The 19,568-nt window shown below is 40.9% G+C and overlaps 1 pseudogene; it reads left to right on the top strand.

The window, feature by feature from the left end:
• Window positions 1–2,338: 2,338 nt before the first annotated feature.
• LOC121161222 lies at window positions 2,339–2,438 on the top strand (annotated as a pseudogene).
• The last annotated feature ends 17,130 nt before the right edge of the window (window positions 2,439–19,568 follow it).

Below are 19,568 nucleotides of genomic sequence, written 5' to 3'. Positions count from 1 at the left end.
TAAGGTGTGTGAGTGGGCAAGTATAATGTAGGCACTGGGCACCAGTACAGGTAAAGTACACTTGGAAGGAAATAATGAAAAAGCCTGCACACTTGCTGTTATATTTGTGGGAATGCTACAACAACTGAAGACCACAAACAAAATTTGATAATAATAGCTTAAATAATCAGAGTAACAGTTTAGGAAAAGGTTTTGAATTTTTAGTGTTAAAGAGCTTGGAAATGGAAAATGGCATTGTAGGCAAAAGAAGAACTTTAGAAATATATGGAAGGATTCCTATTTGTTCACATGTATTACTGTAATCTTCTGAGGTGACCTGTGGAATCTTTCAACATCTGCAATCCCTCACCAGGTCCCTGGTGCAGGAAGCATCCTCCATACATTTCCTAGACCTGCCAAGAGGTGGACCTGCAACAAGAAGAAGGTTCTAGAGTGCTGTGCTGGATAGACTCATGTTTCTTTTTGAGAATTGGGTACAGGGCCTAGCATGGTAGCCTAGCAGCTAAAGTCCTCACCTTGCAAGCTCCAGGTTCCCATATGGGTAATTGTTTTAATCCTGGAAACCCTACTTCCCATCCAGCTCCCTGCTTATAGCCTGAGGAAGCAGTCCAGTACAGCCCAAATCCTTAGGACCCTGCACCCATGTGAGACACCTAGAAGAGGCTCCTGACTCCTTGCTTTGGATCAGCTCAGCTTTGGCAGTTTAGGTCACTTGGGGAGTGAATCAACAGACAGAAGATTCTCCTCTCTGTCTCTCCTCTCTCTATATCTCATTTTCTAATAAAAATAAATCTTTTTTTGTTGTTGTTTTTACCAAAAAGGCAAGAAAGTATGGGTGCAAAGATTTTAAGAAGAAGTCTGGACCTATGTGGTATGCATATGATTGTGAATTAATGTGTGATTAATGGAGCAATAACTGCAAGAATTTGTTAGAAGAATAACAGAATGGATGCATGAACTAGAGTGGGGAAAGCCATGCTGAAGCCTTGTATAATATAAAAGAAGAGCAGACGTTTATATAGATTTATATACAGAAGAAATCTTATCATTTAAAATTTTTCAGTATTCAATTTCGTGTCATGATGTACATTTACAATGTTGTACAACTGTCACTGCTATCCATTCCCAGGACTTTGTCATTATTCCGAACATAAGATCCGTATGCATCCAAAGCTGATTGCCCATTCCCCTCTCCCTTCTGTGTCCATAGCTCTATTCTATGTTTCCCTCCATGTATTTTTCTGTTCTAGATGCTTAGTGAGATCATTAACAAGGTTTTCAAAATAGGGAAAAATATTTTGGCATTTTGATTGACTTCTTATAAAAAAAAGTCCTAACTTCTCTAAGCTTCATTCATCTGTGAAATGGATTTAAATGTCATCATATTAGGTGATAAACTAAATCAAATACCTTACATAACAATTATTGCAATTTTTCCAAATTTTTTGAGATTTATTTAGTTTCATTTGAATGACAGAGAAAAGTAGTGGAAACACAGACATCTTCCATGCAAGAAATAGAGAGAGAAGCTCGTCCAACCACTCGTTCACTCGCATTTGGTTGCAAAGTCCAAAGCTGAGCCTGTCTGGGGCCAGGAGCCAATAGCTTCTTCCAGTTCTCCAACATGGGTGCAGGATCCTAAGGCTTTGAGCTTTTCTCTGCTGATTTACCAGGTCTTAGTTTTTAAGATTTACTTTATTTTGATTGCAAGTCAAATATACAGAGAGGAGATTCACTCCCCAAGTGACTGCAAGGGCCAGTGCTGTGCCGATCCAAATCCAGGAGCCAAGAAATTTCTGCATGTCTCCCATGCAGGTACATGAACCCACGGTGTTGTGTTGTCCTCAACTGATTTCCCAGTCTACAAGCAGGAATGTAAAGTAGGGCTGCCAGGATTAGATCCAGCACCCATATGGGATTCTGGCATGTTCAAGGAGAGGACTTTAGCTGCTAGGCCTCTGTGCTGGGCCCAAATGTATTCAACTTTAAGGAGATAGATGCTACCATCTAAGGAGACATTTGCAGGCAGTTCTGTTGCTTTCACTTATAGGAATTAAGCACACCAAAGGAAGAACTAAACAAACATATAAGTATCAGGATATTCCAGGAACAATAGGTTTTTGCCAGCATTCAAGTAGTGGGTACATACTTAAATTTTTGGTTTCTTTTTTTTTTTAAGATTTACTTATTTTTATTTAAAAGGCTGGTTTACAGAGAAAAGGAGAAACAGGTCTTCAATCCACAGGGTTTGCTCCTCAAATAGTCAGAGCTTAGCTGAGCTGTGCATGAGTTTTCTCTGGGTCATGCACATGAGTACAGGGGCCCAAGGACATAGGCAGTTCTCGCTTCAACAGCACATATACTAAAATTGAAACAATAGAGAGATGATTAGCATGGCCCCCATGTAAGAATGATACCCAGGGAATTAGGTCATCCTGCGAGCTGGATTGGAAGTGGAGCCTCTGGAACACTATCAGGCGCATATATGGGATGCTTGTGCTTGATAGACGGAGAATCAGCCCAGTGAACACCAACCACCAATACACCTCCTCCAATGACAGATGCCCATGAGGTTGCTGCTTTGGATCCTCTCTGACACTGAAGGAAAATATTTATATCACAGTCTTCCCTCCAGTTACAAACACAACTGCTCTCTCCATGGTCTTGCTAAGCACTCCTGGAGGAGACTGAAGGGGCTTTAAGGACTTTCATTTCAGTAGATCTTTCTGAAGGGCAGTCTGGGTCTGAGGCACAGACTCCTCTTCCTCAATTCCTCTGGGAGGACACTACTTTAGACACATGTGAGTCCCACAGCTGTGTTTCACAAGCTCCTCTATCATGGTGTTTTCTTCAGTGTTGGCCTGTGCCACTTTCCCCAAATACCCTCCTCAAATCAACCTCTTCCCACAGCTGCCTCCTGCTTTACACCAAGGCCCAGCAAACATTGGCTTTCTCTTCATGATGCTCACCATTCACATTGGCCTCCTGCTTTCCAATTAGCTGGTTATGACATGGCATACACATCAGCACAACACATCAGGGTCCTCTCCCTTCCTGCCCAACAATTCAGATAGAATTGTGGACATGATCCTAGAACCCTTGAGTGGGGAAGCCTGTGAATTATAGTGGGTATTTATAGCGGCCAAAAATTTTGGTAACTTTGGAAATTAAACTCATTTTATGATTCCAATTGCACTCATTTTGTGCATCCTGTGCAAAGGCAGTGACTCTCAGGTGGCTGAATCAACAAATGTGCCTTCAATCACCTATTGACATTTTTCCCCTGGAAGGGCTGTCTGGCTTTCATCGTCTGGCTTGGAAAGCTCATGTGTTCATCAGTACTCAGGTCAGGAAGAAGAAAAGCACTGTAATCTAGGGAAAAAGACTGCATCTATTTGCATACAGTTCTTTGTTTCAGTAAAGAAAAAAACTTTTCCAGAATTCTGCAATAACTATTTGATCATATTGGTAAACATTTTATTCTTTGGCCACTCATAACGGTAAGCTTGAAAGAGGAATGTTGATTTCTACTGGTACATGTTTCTTTCCAAAGAATACCTAGTTAGGCAGCTCTATGTTGGAATGGGAAATCACCTGACTCATGACCCTGACCTCCTTGAGATTTGTCATTGCAGAAGAAGGGAGAGAGACTAAAAGAATTTAAACTTGTTCTCCCTGTGATCCTGAAGCACAAAAACCTGCCTCCAGAAGTATCAATATCTGAGATATCTATCTATCTATCTATCTATCTATCTATCTATCTATCTATCTATCTATCCAGCTATCATCTATCTACCCACTATCTGTGTATCTACCTTTAAAAAGTGAAAGGCTTTATAGTATAAAGCTATACCTCAACACAAAAATACAATACACAGCCACAAATCATAAACTTTTCATTGTCATCAAAACCAATTGTGAGATAAAAACTAGATATCATAATCAATTGGTATGTGATATCCCATCATTCTGTGATAACAAACCTAATAGTATGATTTCAAAGTAATGCAAGACAACTGGAACTCATCACCTGTTATTGTGAAGTCATAATCCAGTACCGACATTCCACTCTGATGTCATAATCAATTGCTATGTCAAAAGCAACAAATTTGCAATTATAATGAATTTGAATGTCATAAAACACAAATCTATGGACATAAAAACATCTGAAATCATAATCAATTGGCAAGTGAAATCATGTTCTGATATCAACCTAACAGTGTGACATGATCAACTAGGAAGTCACAAAATGACAATTGCACAGTTATTATCATTGAGGCCATAAACCATCCATTAATAGGAAAAGCATTGCTGTGCCCCGCGGCGTGGCCTAGTGGCTTAAGTACCGGCCTTGAATGTGCCAGGATCCCATATGGGCGCTGGTTCTAATCGCGGCTGTTCCACTTCCCATCCTGCTCCCTGCTTGTGGCCTGTGAAAGCAGTTGAGGACGGCCCAAAGCCTTGGGACTCTGCACCGATGTGGGAGACCCAGAGAGATTTCTCATTCCCGGCTTCCGACTGGTGCAGCACTGGCCAGTGCGCTCACTTGGGGAGTGAATCATTGGATGGAACATCTTCCTCTCTCTCATCCTCTCTGTATATCTGACTTTGTAATAAAAATAAATTTAAAAAATAGTAAAAGCATTGCAACATCTTCATTTGTGCATGATCAATCACCATTCTGCTGCAATAAAGTACTCACCTAGTACTGATATAATCAGTTCTAAGTCATAAAATTCTCATGATTATAATGAATTTTCATGTCAAAGCAATCTTTGTATAATAATAATCAATTTTATGTTAGAAATCACCATTCTGCTGTCATAAAACAGTTATTGCACCTTCATATCCTATGTGAAATGTATAAATCAGTAGTCTTTTATTCCACACATATTAAATATGGCTTTTTTATTCATATACACATGAAACCTTCTCCAGGACTGATCACAATATATGTCGCAAAAGAACTCTCAGTAAATTTTTTTCAAATATCAGAATCATCCCATGCATCTATTTGATTCTATTTCTATGAATCTTAGAGATATTTTTTGTCTATTCTTCACAGATTATGTGTGGTTAATACACACATTATCCCACTTGTTTTACTTTTTTCTGAAAAAAAATGCAGATGAAAATACTTTATGCCCACGTTTTTAATGTCATTAGTGATTTAAATAGTAGGATGGGCATTTGCTGTATCAGCTAAGAAGCCTCTTGATATGCATGTATCCTGTCCCAGAGAGCCTGGGATGGAGTTCTAGCTCCACTACCAACTAAAGCTCCCCACTAATATGGTGGGAAATTGAGGTGGCTCAAATAAAAGGGTCACTGTTATCTCCTGTTGAAGTCATATTACAATCTTGGATTTCATTTTAGGTCTGTCATTGCCCTGGATATATAAGATATTTAGGGGAATGAACTAATCATTGAGAAATCATTTAGCCTCTATTGAATAAAACACGCAAGAAAATATTTGAAAAAAAATAGTGAGAAAATTATGTTTTGAATACATGATTTTAAAGTAAATCAAACTATCCAATTACATATTATCTATGTGCAACCAAAACATATGTAGGGATTTATCTTGATTTGAAAGGCAGACTTTGCAGAAGAGGAGATAGAGAGAAGGCATTCTATATCCTGGTGCATTCCCCAGATGAGTTGTAGGAGGCTCTCCTGGGTCTCCCACATGGGTGCAGGGTCCCAAGGACTGGGGCCATCCCCTGCTGCTTTCCCAGGCCACAAGCATAGAACCAGATTGGAAGTGGAGCATCCAACACAGGAACTGTCACCCAGATGGCATAGATGCAAGTGCCACAGGTTGCATGCAGGTCTGCTGAACCATCAGTTCAGCCCCTGAATATATTTGTAATGTTGCCAGTAACATTCAAAAGCATAAATTGTACCATAAATGGGATTTGTGTACTTAGTGTCTTCACTTAAAGAACTTATACATTGTTGCATATGAAAACACTTTGGCATGTCAGACACAGCTAATGCTGTGAGCAATCCAAGAGAGTTCCTAACATTGCAGAATTTACCATGTGTAGAGCAGGCTAACGCTCTGACCCTTAGTGACAGCATCCAATATGGGCAACAGTTTGTGTTTCAGCTGCTCCAGCTTTGGACTGACCATGCAGCATCCCCCACCTATACATGCATTGACATGAGCACTGTGTGTGCTGAACCTGTATGGGCTGAACCTGACCCTGAGCCAGCTGGTGCACGTCAGAGCCAGGTCTGAAGACACAGAGGCTTCTTAGGGGAATGCCCGATTGGACTGCTGAATTAGATCCTCATCTGTAGGGAAAATCCTAAAGCCATCCATGTGCATTGAATCAGGATCATACGTTATAGGACTGCACATTTTTCTTACTGATTTCCACATAAGAAAAGAAAACATGCCCAGTTACACATGAAAAACAAGATAGCCAGATCATCTAAGTCAACAGAAGATTTTGAATATTTCAATAAAAGATGGCTAGATGGACAGGGTGCAAAACACTCCTGGACAGGCTTTGAATCAAGCACCTAGGTCTATGGACACACAGAGGTAGACAAGGACAGCCAATAGTCCTTAGAAAGAAACTTTTAACTCTGGTATAAAGAAAGCAACAACTTTTCAGGATAATCAAAAACATTTAAGTAATAATCTTGGAATATTGTATACAATGGTATCTTTTAGAGGTAACATAGTTAACATGACATGGCTGACTCTGTTCCTTAAAACTGATATAGTGTGTCAGCGAGGTGTTGCACACTCTTTCCTTCACCATCAGACATAGGAGAAAATGCGAAACATTTGTCTCACCCAACTTTACCTGTCTCCTATCTTGAGCCACTCCACATAAATTAGAGGTCCTCAAGGAAGTGCATTCCCTTCACCCATGTAATAAGAAATTTAAAAGACCAAACCAAAAACCAAAAACATCAACAAAGTAATTTTGTAAAAGATACATTTATTTTCATTGGAAAGGCAGATTGACAGAGAGATGAAGAGACAGACATCTTCCATCTGCTGTTTGTCTCCCTAAATGGCTGTGATGGCTGAAGCTGAGCAGATCCAAAGCCAGGAGCCTGGAGACCAGAGGCTCTTACAGGTCTCCCATAAGGGTACAGGGTCCCAAGGTTTGAGACATTCTCCTCTGCTCTCCCAGGTTACATCCTGGGAGCTGGATGTAAAATGGAGCAGCCACAACATGAACCGAGACCAATGTGGATCCCCTGTGTTGTTGTTTTTGGATTGGACCCTTGGGTCCATGTCCCAATCCCTAAAATAAATAAATAAAAAACAGAAATGAATGTTTAGAGTACACATATAATTGAAAAATGCTTCATCCTTGTAATGTTGGCCATGTAAAAACTGTTGCTATGTATGAAAGGATGAATGAAAAGTCATATTTTGAATTTTAAATTGTGCTCAGTATTTGGATTTTTTAAACATATATTTTTATTATTTTTTTTATTGGAAAGGCACATATAAACAGAGGAGAGACAGAGAGGAAGATCTTCCATTTGATGACTCACTCCCCAAGTGAGCACAACGGCCCGATACTATGCCGATCCGAAACCAGGAGCCTCTTCCGGGTCTCCCACGTGGGTGCAGGGTCCCAAAGCTCTAGACTGTCCTCAACTGCTTTCCTGGGCCACAGGCAGGGAGCTGGAAGGGAAGCAGGGCTGCCGGGATTAGAACCGGCGCCCATATGGGATCCTGGGCGAGCAAGGCGAGGACCTTAACCACTGCGCCACCGTGCGGGGCCCAAGCATTTGGATTTTATTCACAGTTGTTAAATCAAGAGTGTTTGAGTAATAAAATGAGACAATATTTTGGGAAATAGCACATAACTGTGTGACTTAGGACATGACCCTTCAGAGATCAGTATGAGAAGACCCTCCCAGAGTGTGAGAAATAGTGTGTGTCAGCTGGTGTTGAAGTGTAGTGAGTACAATCTGACACCCATGATGCCAGATGGAATCCTGGATGTTCCAATTCTGACCCAACTTGCTGGCAATGCACAGGGGAAAGCAGCAGAGGGTGGCCCAAATGCTTGAGCCACTGCACCCACTCAGGAGATCTGGAAGAGACTCCTGTCTCTTGTCTCAGACATGCCTAGCTCTGTTCCTGTGGACATTTGGGAAGGGAACAAAAGAGGAATGAACATCTGTTCTGTCGTTCTCTCTCCGTGCCTCTGATTTAAAATAAACATTTTTGGAAAAATAATTTCTTTCAAAAGACGAAAAACGGTACTTTTTTCCTCATGAATCTTAAACAACAAATGCTGATTAAAACTTCAAAGTTGAAGCTGATGACCTTCAGGGACACAATGTCTAAAATCGCCATGATGTGACTTCGCTGCAGCTGTCCATTTCCTATGGAAACAGTGAAGGACCCACAGGATTGAGGGACTGAGGCGCAAGGAGATTAATCCTTTTTGGGAATTTTCTCTGGACAAGGTCTTTAGCATCAAGTCAGGTATGAACCTCTCCCAGATTGTGTCTTACACACAACCAATCTCCATTCGTTTTTGAAAACAAGATAATCGCTCAGAAAGGTCCAACTATCAGTCCTGCCCACTTTTTGTGCGCATGCCTCATGACTGGCTGGGGCGAGGCATGAAGTGCACATGCTCTCATGGCGTTGCTTGGCAACACTCAATGTGACTTGAGGTGGGGAATCGCTCAGGAGCCAGACCTGGGGCTCACCTGCAGGCTGACCTTGTGTTCCCCAGGCTGGGAAAACCGCCAGTAGTAATGTCTGTAAAAGTTCTGCCTCCAACTGAAGACAGACAAGTGTTTACTGAACTCCACCAGGTATGAGGATGACAAATGTGATAAACTCCGGGACTTCCTGCTAGACAAAGATCTTGGGAACCTCCTCGCAGAAGCCATAGAAGGAAGGAAAGTGAAGAACAGCAGCTCCTGCTTCTCAGGATAAGAGGTAGGAAGACCGGGGACCAGACCAGGTAAAGGGGGCTGCGAACCACCTTGGGTGCTGGGAAGGTGGCAGAAAGGGGACCTCCTGAATCCGGCACACATTCCTGTGACTGGGGACTCCAGGTCTCAGCCCTGGCAGGTTCACCGCACTAGTTACACTTCATATTACTAGGAAAAAGATAAACTGTAGTGGGAAGTTGTGTTGACTAGGTAGGCTTTGGGTCATACAACTAATGGCTGAATGAGTAACAGTAAAACTTTGGTTCAGCAGTTGTGTTGAAGTGGTTAAATCGGTTGCCTGTGATGCCAGCACCCCATGTGGGCACCAGATCATGACCTGTCCACTTCCGTGCTTAGTTAGGAAAACCAACTTAAATGCTCAAGTGTCTGTGCCCCAGTGACCCCAGTGAGAGATTTGGTTGAAGCTCCTGTCAGTTTTTTTCTCTCTTTCTCGTCCTTCTCTTGTTCATTCTCTCTCTGTCTCTGTTAATCTTTCAAATAAATAATTAGATCTGAAAAAATTTAAAGGTTTAAAATATACAGAGTGGCAAACGTGCTAGCAGAAAGCACAAATTTCTATGAAATCTACAGTGAAAATGAAACTGCTAAAGAGCTGAAGATCACATAATTCTAAATATTGATTTCTTTAAAATGAAGGTTAGTGCACCCTGGTGGTAGGTGTCTGGTAGAGCACTTTGTACACTGTTTCGAATGGCCATAAACCACACAGGATGCTGGGCCTGAGTCTGGGCCCCCTTGCTCTTGTAGCTTTCTGGTCATGTGAAAGACCCAGATGCAGTTCTAGGCTCCTGCCTATGACCTGGACAAGCCCTTGCAGCTGTAGTGGAATGAAATAATGGATGGGATCTCTCTCTTTCCTCACTCTCAAATGAAACACATCTCTGGAAAGCTGCATGGTGAAATGCCATTTAAGGCTCTGCTTTGTTTGTAAGAAGGGATTAATTTTCTCTCTCCTGTGATATGGTATGTTGACCAGATGTTCCCTTTGTGTTTCAGCCAGCATGTTTTCCTGAATTGTGGAATGTTCCCTGTCACTCTTCCCTAGAGAAGGCACCATAATGTGGTTGACCACTCAGGTGAGCTGCTTTCTGCAAAGCATTCTTCCAGGCTGTGTGCAATCTCTTCTTCAAGATTTCAACATATTTTCAAATTTTATCTTACAAGGGAAAGCAGAGATATAAACAACCCAGGATTTGTTAGTCTGTGTAGTCTGAGCTGGACACCACATTATGTCCTGAACATTTGTAATTTCTTGTAGTTATTACAGCAGTTTTTGAGAAGAATATGTTATTGCAATTATTATTTACACCGAAGCAGCTGTGTTTCAGAAAAATGAACTAATTTGCTCCTAATTCCACAGTTAACCAGTATCTGACCCATGATTTGGTGTTCCCCTGCCTTGCAATCTAAATCCCATTTCCGTTCCTTAGCCTAGATTTATTATGACAGAAACACTGGTATCAGACACCAACTCCAAGTTGTATAACTTCTGAAACCAGTTAGGGCTGGCTTAACTGTGCACTTGTACCATCATCTGCCGCCTCCCCAGGCGATCAGTAGGGAGCTAGAATAGCTGAAACTCAAGCCTGTTGTCGTTTGGGCTGCCAGCATTGCAGATGGAAGCTTCACTGGCTATGCCACAATGCCAAGCCACTTTTTAATTCAATCCTGATAAATCATATGTAGTCAAGGATTTGTCCATTTCAGATTTTCCAATTTGGTGGTATATAATTGTTCAAAGTAGTTTATTATGATGTATTTCTTTTCATGTCTAATTTTACTTGGTTTTCCTTTGTATGGAGAAATTCTTATTTTGCTCATAATCTTTAAAACTGGCTATTATTCTTGCAATTTTATTTGTTTTTGTTCCAATTCCATTCATTTTTGCTGGTTTTTAAAATCATTTATTGCTTCCTGCTAACTTATCCTTTAAAAAAAGTCCTTGAGGTAATTTACTTGAGATATTTCTATTTTTTGTGCTTGTTCTTATAAATGCCACTCTCAATAATGTTTTTGCTATATTTCAATGTGATTTCTTGTAGGGAGAATGTGGTTGTTCCCTTTTTAAAATCCAGTGAACAAAGATACAGCTTTTGACTATGGAATAAAATGCACTGCATTTAACATTGGTCAATGAGAATTAATTGCTAACATTTTGTTAACTTGTTAATGATTGTGTGTGTTCTCTTAGTGAATATGATACTGTTATGTTTTCATTATGGTTACTTCTGGTGTATGACCCACTTCAAATCTTTTGAAGGTTGGTGTGGTGGGGAATTCTCTGTCTAGAGAATACTTTCTTTCTTCCTCATTCTGAAGGATAGTTTCACCTGATATAATATTGTTTGAAAATGTCCTTCCCTTTAGACATTGGATACATCATCTCATTATTTCCTAGCCTGTGAGGATTCACTTGAGAAGTCTTTGTTAATCTAATTTATTTCCATTTATAGGTAAGGTGACATATGTTGATTAGAATATTTATTATTCTCTCCTAATTAGTAGTATTTTTGGTCAGGTTTTAAATAATAATGCAGCTCCTTTGTCTCTGGGCTTTGCTGTACCCTTCCCCAAGACCCTCCACACCACTGTATTGTAATGGGTAGTCCTACATAAACAGTCATAAGTTTGTCATTCTGCTATTGAAGTGTTTCCCAACATTGTAGGCAAGGAACATGTCAGAGAGTTCAGCATCCTACTGCCAGCATTTATTCAACAGTTTCACCAGTAATCCATGTTTGGTCTTTATGCAGTGATGCGTGCTGCACTATGTCTCTACATTTCTGCTGGCAACACCCGCGTCATTATGTATCCCTACCAGAACAGAGGCAATAGGGTTGAAAGGAAGACAACACCCACTGCGTCATTCGCATAAGTAAAATGCCCTTTATTGAAACTTCCAGGCTGCCTTGCTTAGTTCCTCTCAGTGTTTTTCCAATGATCAAGCAGCTGCTAAGATCTAAGAAGTGAAAGAGAAATGGTTCCAACTTTGTGCTCTTTATGTGAGTCATGACACTGTTGGCACAGACAAGAGTGAAGATTCTAAGTTTTTGTTGTCTCACCATATTTAGAAGTTTCATTGGGAGTCTACACTCATTTATAGTAGAGATGCATTCTGTTAATTTTCCTTGATTTCTGGTACTCTGGTCTCCATGACATCCTTCATGTTAGGAGTTCCACATGTGTATTTATTCACCTTCATATATGTTTTTTGTTTACTTTGTGTTTTTAATGGAAGTTATATTAGAGCAAACATATGAAATCTATCCTTTTGGGATTAGTTCATTTCATTTAGCATAATGATCTCCCATTGGGCTAATTTTGAGGAAAACAATAAAATTTCATTCTTTTTAAAACACTGGCTAGTATTATGTAGAGCAGATGTATTAGCTTCTTTATCCAGTCTTCTTGCATTGGTATCTAGATTGTTCCCATGATTTTGTGATTGTTGATTGTGCTGTAGTGAATACAGAGGTCCAAGTGTCTTTCTTATGTGTATGTATCAGGTCTTTAGGATATATTTCCAGGAGTGTTATTGCTGGGTCATATGGTGTGTGAGTTGTCAGTTGCCTAATTATTCTGCATACCAACTTCCATAGAGGCTGCAGCACCCTGCAATCCCAACAAAAATGGAGGAGGAATCCTTTTCCCACATCCTCACTAGCAAGTGTTCTTAGTAGTTGTCTGTATGTGAGCCATTCTCACTGGAGTTAAGTGGAACCTCAGTGTTGTTTTTGTTTTCATTTCCCTTATTACTAGAGAGCTTGAACATTTTTTTGTACGTCTTATCCATTTGCATGTATTCCTTTTAGAAGTGTCTGCTGATTTATTTCGCCCATTTTTTTTCTTTCTCCTTTTTCAAAAATTAATGTATTCTTATTGCAAGTTTTACATAGAAAGGAGGAGAAACAGAGAGGAAGATCTTCCATCCGATGGTTCACTCCCCAAGTGACCACATCGGCTGGAGCTGAGGAAATCCAAAGCCAGGAGCTCTACTAGCTCTCCCAGGTGAGGGCAGGGTCCTAAGACTTTGGGCCATCCTCAACTGCTTTCCCAGTCCACAAACAGAAAGTAGGATGGGAAGTGGAGCAGCAGAGATTAAAACTGTTTGCCATATGGGATCCCAGACATTGAAGACAAGGACTTTGGCCACTATGCTATAGCACCGTGTCCCCTTTACCAATTTCTTAGCTGGTTTGTTTATTGATATGTTTTTTGTTTGTTTTGGAAACCTTTGTATATTCTGGATGTTAGCGCCTTCTATTATTTGGTGTATAAAGGTTTTCTCTCCAGCTCTGTTGCTCGTTTTTTACTTTGTTGATTGTTTTGTGTGCTGTGAAGAAACTTCTCAGTTTGATTTAGTTCCATTTGTTCATTTTGTTCTGACTGCCTGTGATTTTGATGATTTTTCTAGGAAGTCTGCTATGTCTCCATCTTGTAGAGTATTTCCTGCATTTTCTTCTAATAGTTTGATTGTGTCTCAGTGTAAGTTTATCTCCTTTATCTATTTAGATTTGATCTTTCTGTACAGTGAAATGTGGGGGTCTTGTTTCTTGCTTCTTTTGGCTGCTATCCAATTGTCCAAGCAGCTTTTTTGAAAAGAACTTCTTTCTTCCCTGGGTTGTTTTCTGTTCTCTTGTTGGAGACTGGATAACTGTGCATATGTGTGTTCTTTCCTGATGTTTCTACTCTGCTCCAATGAACTTCTCTGTTTCTCTACCAGTACCAGGCTGTTTGGATGACTACCACCCTACAATATGTCATGAGATCTGGGATTGTACCCTCCAGATAGGTTCTTATTCTTTAGGATAGTTTTGGATATTCATGATCTCCTGTGTTTTCTGATGAACTTTTGTATCATTTTCTACAGTGCTCTGAAGAATGTTCTTAGTATTTTGATTGGAATCATGATGAATTTTCATATTGGTTTTTGGATGTGGACATTTTGGATTATATTTACTCTGAACATCCAGGAACATGGTATATTTCTCCACTTTTTAAGGTCTTCTCATTTTTCTTTTTCTAATGTTTTGCAATTTTCCTCATAGAGGTCATCGATATGTTTAATTGGGTTTATTGCAATGTGCTTCAGCATCTACTCTGTTCTTTTAAATGATACCAAATGGATTAGTTCTTTTTCAGCCTTGGAATTGTTTGCATACACTAGGGTATTTGATTTTTTCGTTTAATTTGTACCTTGCCACCTTACCATACCAACTTTCTTTTAAAACCTAGCAGTCTCTTCATTGAGTCTTTTCATTCTCCTATGTATAGAATCATGGCTTCTGAACAAAGAGATAGTTGTCATCATAGATTATGATTAATTTCCTCTTTTCTGACTTCAGCATGTTTTTGAATAGCGTTCCCAGTAATTAGTGTTTGCATATTCTTCTAATTCTTTTTTTTTTTTTTCACTGTGGAAATATTTTATTTCATTTTCAAACAAAACTGAGAGCTTTGCTGGGTATATTATTTGTAGTTGATAGTTTCATGGTTTTTAAGGATTTATTTTTTTTATTTTTTATTATTATTATTTTTTTTTTATTGGAAAGGCGGATATACAGAGAGGAGAGACAGAGAGGAAGATCTTCCGTCCGATGATTCACTCCCCAAGTGAGCGCAACGGGCCGATACTATGCCGATCCGAAGCCAGGAGACTCTTCTGGGTCTCCAACGCGGGTGCAGGTTCCCAAAGCTTTGGGCCGTCCTCGACTGCTTTCCCGGGCCACAGGCAGGAAGCTGGAAGGGAAGCGGGGCTGCCGGGATTAGAACCGGCGCCCATATGGGATCCCGGGCGTGCAAGGCGAGGACCTTTAACAACTTGCACCACCGCGCCGGGCCCAAATATTTATTTTATGCTTTTTTATTATTATTTTGATTGGAAAGTCAGATATACAAAGAAGAGGAGAGACAGAAAGATCTTCCATTTGATGATTCACTCCTCAAACAGCTGCAATTACCAGAGCTGCGTTGATCTGAAGCCAGGATCCAGGATCTTCTTCCAAGTTTCTCATGTGAGTGCACAGTCCAAAAGTCCTGAGCTGTCCTAGATGGTTTTCACAGGCCACAAGCAGGGAGCTGGATGGGAAGTGGGGCTCTCAGGATTAGGACTGACACGTGTATGGGATCCTGTGCAAGGTGAGAACTCCAGTTGCTAGTTGGACACATTGGGCCAGGGAAGTTCTTTTTTATAATTTTATCAGATACACTCTACAATTCTGCTTCACATTCCAAAACTTCAGGAATTCTTGTAGTTCTGGTATTTGAGTTTTTTGAATAGTGTCATTCTTTTCTTGGTTAGATTTGTCAGTTTTATTCAGATTTTCTTACATGTCTCTAATTGTGTGTATTTAAATAGGTTATTTTCCAATTGTGATATTCTTCTGGAGAATTCATTCTATTGTTCAGGCTTTCTATTACTTTCTTTCGATTAAGTGTTTTAGTTCGGACCTGTTTCATAGTTTCTATCTCTGTGTTGTTTATATTTTTGAACTCTTGCCATCATTTCTCAATGTCTCTGAAGTTTATTTATTTATTTGTTATTATTGTCATCATATTCTCATACAGTTCTAATGGCCATGGGATATGCCTTAACTCCTCCTCAAGTCTCCTCCACCAAGCACTGATTTCCCCTAAATTAATAGAGTAGCATAATTCCTCATAAATAGTCAGAAGTTCATCATTGTGGACATGGACAATGGTGGATCGCCAAACATCCTGTTGTCAAGAAATATTTTATAGTTTCATTGGAGCTCATTTTTGAACTGGAAGTATTGAGCAGACTGCTTTCTCAACTGTCTTCCTCTGGGAAAACTGAGGTTCACAACGGCTTTTGCTCCTTTGCAGGGGCATCTTCAGTAATATCCATTGTGCTTCTGTCTTTTCTTTTGCTCTTGGTTATTGTAATGTTGGTTATGAGATTTTTCTCTTTGGGGCAGTTTTTAAGCTGTGTCACTCCCAGGTCCACAGTTCAATTTTACTTATTGCAGTAGGCACATGGCTCATTGCTTGCGGTCACTTGTGCCACTCCCTCCAGCGAGTTCCAGGTTTGGGTTCTTATGTTAGATTTCCACCATGGTCTCCATAGACCCAGCTCCTGCCTTGCCCCTCTCCACCTTGTATGGTACCATTCCCAGAATGTACTTAAAAGTAGATGAATCACCTAGAAATACACTATACTATATGCTATCTGTAATGAACACAAACTTTATGTGAATATTCCCAACCGTCAGGAAACTAGCTCCTCTCCAGAGCTTACCTAATACTTTCTTTTCCTTGCTTATCAGCTGTGAGTCCTGGATACAGATCACAGATGTGCCAGAAAAGCTGAAATGGTGGAATGGAACTGGTTAGCACTGATATTGTCAAATACATAAAGAGAATTTCTAAAACAGGTTTCACATATAACTGACATTCAGAACTTATCTGATTTAGACCTGGACCTTGATCCAGTGCTGCCCATGTGATTACAAATCTAGGTAGTAAGCAAAAGCACATATTTGGAATCAGGGGTTGGTTCTGTTTCCAGTGCTGTCTTCCACTGGAACCAATGGGTGTTGCAGTGCAGCCTGATTCTGCCCAGCACACACTTGGCCCTCACATAAACCAGTGGGAGCTGTAGCCTAGTCGGAGCGACACACAATAACACCCACCAGGCCCACCAGCTATCCTGGTTCCCATTATGCAATTGTGTGCAGCAGACTACTACAGTCTGTCCCACATCCCAGTCATCCTTCATACATGTCAGTGGATATTGAAGCCAACCAGCTGCACTATCCAGCCCACACACAAGCTGTTGGGTGCCCTTCTGTCTAGCCACTCCTTCCCCTATCCTGGTTTTTGTGCCCTCCAGTGGGAGTAGTAACCAAAGAATGAGGAGCCAACTATTTCCCGTCTAGTCAACTCCCACTCCCAGATTATGTACTTTCCAGGAGGTTCTGCAGCTTACCTTGGCAGAAATAGACCCCAATGCCAGCTCCTGCCACTGATGCTGTGGCTAAGCCACACCAACCCTCACTCACTCTATTTTGTACTAGCACCATGAACACCAATCAGCCCTGGATTTTCCCTGATTTAGCTCAATTGAGGTCCACAGGTGATGTAGCCCTGTGTGGTGTCCTCTGCCCCCATCCCATCTCACACTCTAGTGGGAGTGGTTGCCCAGCAGGGGAGCTCACATTCTCCCTGCCAGCTCCCTCCCTGGTTCTCACGTGTGCTGTTCGGCACTGTGGCCATATCCCGTACAGTCACCTCACCTTAGGCATAACACAATGTGCACTGGTTTTTGTTGCAACCGACATTTTCAGATTTATAATGAGAAATCTTTGCGTAGTACTTCCAACTAATTATCTCACAAGAGTAAAGGAAAAATGGTAATTAACAAAAACATTGTGAAACCTTGTTATCCATATTCTGTTTATGTAAACTGGATAAGCACAGAAACAGCTCACACAGGACCATCTGAGAATCTATGTCCACAGTCACAGGAGTGTCTGTGTCCCGTTTAGCACCCAACCCTTCAGTACTGGCCTGGCTCACAGACCATGTTACCTCTTCTGGTCCCCAAGGTCCTCCTGTCTTTTCTTGGGAGCAGCAGGGGCTATTGCTTCCTGCCTTCCTTTGCTTGTTCCATGCCATGTGCTGCTCCCTGAGAGCCTCATCTAGGAGGCTGTCACCGTTCTGTGATTTCATCCCATTTGACATCATCATATATGGTTAATTCAATACACACTCAAACTTTTAAAAGGAGAGGCAGAACGTTCAAGGCCTAGAGTACCAGTGGTTCTCCCAGACTAGTGAATCCACAACCAGACTTGCAGATGAGCTAACAATGGTCTCACCTGTACATCCCAACAGAAGCATCCAGCCTCACCCTACGTTCTTGACTCACAATGACTATTGCCAAGCATGTCCATTTATTTGTGTGCACTGCTGTGTCTGTAGCAGGTGTGTCTCTGAGCATGCGCAAATCAGTTCTGTAGCCAGGGATAACTAGTGCTTATTTCTAGGACTCACCTTTCTGACTGATTGATTAATTTCAAATGATAAGGGTTTAGGTTGACTAGTGGGGACATCTTTTGAGAGGATTCCCTTGCAAATACAGAAAGCTGATACACTTGTCCAGATCTGTTCCTTATCAATTTGAATGTTAGCCGAGTATTCTATATTTTGGAGAACAACCACAAAACTATGTTTCTCTGATTCTGGAAATTGCAATCATGTTTTATCTTTTGCAAACTTAAGAGGAGAAGCCAGTGCACATTTTCCCTGGGCATGAGTAGGTGTTTCTATAAGCTGACGCTGCCTCTCATTCAGTCCGGTTTCCTTTCCTTTCATTTTTTTTTTCTTTAATTTTGCTACAAACCACCTATTGACCTCCTTCCACTATGCACAGCTAACCTTTGTCAATCCATGTTTAGTTTGACACATCATGTAATTTACTCTTACTTTCTACAGTGACAGCTTATTTGATCTATACAGTTTGTGTTTGGCACTCAGGGTTGCATGGGAAAAGATGAAATCTGTTATTGTAAGAGAGGCGGGAGTTGTATCTGGAGCTCAAGTACATTTTGTTAGAATTGGTTGTGTTGTTTCATCCTCTGTGGATCTGATGGCCTCTGCTTGAAGTGGTTATGTCAGAGCTGGTACACAGGTGGGTTAGACTTTTAAATGCCTCTACTGTTGTGGAGGCCCAATCTTGCCGCATCCCCTGATGAGATGCTTGCTACTCAAAATTTATCTTATTTCATCCCCAAACCACAGCATTTCAGACAGAAAAGGAAGGATATATGCTGAGGTGAAAGTTGCAGACGTATTGAATTTAACCTGAGACAGTGGCAGCATGTCCATTCTCACATCAAGCAGGGACCCTTGGCAGTCAGACAAGCACCTGCACCCCAGCACCTGACACAGCCATCTTCTCTTGCAAACAGGAACAGGCCATAACCTGACTAGCATTGTGGCCTACTCTGAACTCAGCATCCTCGTGTTGCAGTGATGAGATGGGAGCAAGAGTGATCCAGCAGCAGCTAACACCTACTATTTCCTTGCAGTAAGGCCCATTGCTGACCAGACCCTGTACCTGCAAACTGACCTGTGTAGGTTCAGTTGAAGTGCAGTGCTGGCTGTGGCCCTCTCTACTGTCATTTTCTTAGGGAGTCCACTATTTGTTTGGGTGTAGAAGTATATATACTGCAATGTATCTTCACTTCCCAGCATGCTAGCCTCCATTATACAGTTCCTCTAGATGAATGTATGTAAAGGAGATTTTGAAACACATTCTTTGAGCCTGTGTATGTACTTTTAGCTTATATCCTCAGAACTCATCACTTTAACTAGGCCAACTGTGTAAGGGAAATAGTGCAAATCTATGAATCAATTATTTGTTGTAGGTTAAGTGTCAATATGAATAAAACCACAGGTATTTAGAACATAGTACACAATTTTAGGGAAATTACATTGTTAACCCCTTATTTCGGTGACATTTCCTATCTGGCATAAACATTTTTAAAATGATGTTTACAAACTTGACTAGGGCGGGAATGGTCGAGGATTAGGGAAAAGTGGGTGAGGCCATGGTTTCCACACCCTGTCCACTCTAACACCAAGGTAGG

This window comes from Ochotona curzoniae, unplaced genomic scaffold, assembly GCF_017591425.1.
Source record: "Ochotona curzoniae isolate NIBS_2020 unplaced genomic scaffold, NIBS_Ocur_1.0 contig_475, whole genome shotgun sequence".
Classification (NCBI taxonomy): domain Eukaryota; kingdom Metazoa; phylum Chordata; class Mammalia; order Lagomorpha; family Ochotonidae; genus Ochotona; species Ochotona curzoniae.
This window is presented reverse-complemented; position numbering and strand designations above follow the sequence as displayed.